Consider the following 649-nt stretch of genomic DNA (forward strand, 5'->3'; position numbering starts at 1 on the left):
AGACAAAGAGAGACATAGACAGAGAGAAAGAGTTACAGACAGACAGGCAGGCAGACAGACACAGACAGAGAGGGAGAGAAACAGACAGACAGACAGATAGTAAGAGGCAATGAAAAATAGGGGTGAAAGGGGAGTGAGAGAGAGAGAGTGGAGAGGGAGGGAGAGACAGACAGATAGAAACAGAGAGAGGGGGAGAGACACAGACAAACAGAGAGACAAAAAGAGAGGGGGGGAGAGAGAGAGAGAGAGAGGAGTGAGAGGGAGGGAGGGATAGAGAGAACAGAAAGAAGACAAAAGGAAGCAAGGAAAGAACTCTCTAAATGAAGGAAGTGGAACAGGCATGCACATACTTCTGTACATTCAGCCCTTAGGGAAAAGTGGAACAGGCATGCACATACTTCTATACATTCAGCCCTTAGGGAAAAGTGGAACAGGCATGCACATACTTCTATACATTCAGCCCTCAGGAAAAAGTGGAACAGGCATGCACGCACATACTTCTGTACATTCAGCCCTTAGGGAAAAGTGGAACAGGCATGCACATACTTCTATACATTCAGCCCTCAGGAAAAAGTGGAACAGGCATGCACGCACATACTTCTGTACATTCAGCCCTTAGGGAAAAGTGGAACAGGCATGCACATACTTC

The sequence above is a fragment of the Babylonia areolata genome, chromosome 3 (genome assembly GCF_041734735.1).
Source record: "Babylonia areolata isolate BAREFJ2019XMU chromosome 3, ASM4173473v1, whole genome shotgun sequence".
NCBI classification, from domain to species: Eukaryota; Metazoa; Mollusca; class Gastropoda; order Neogastropoda; family Buccinidae; genus Babylonia; species Babylonia areolata.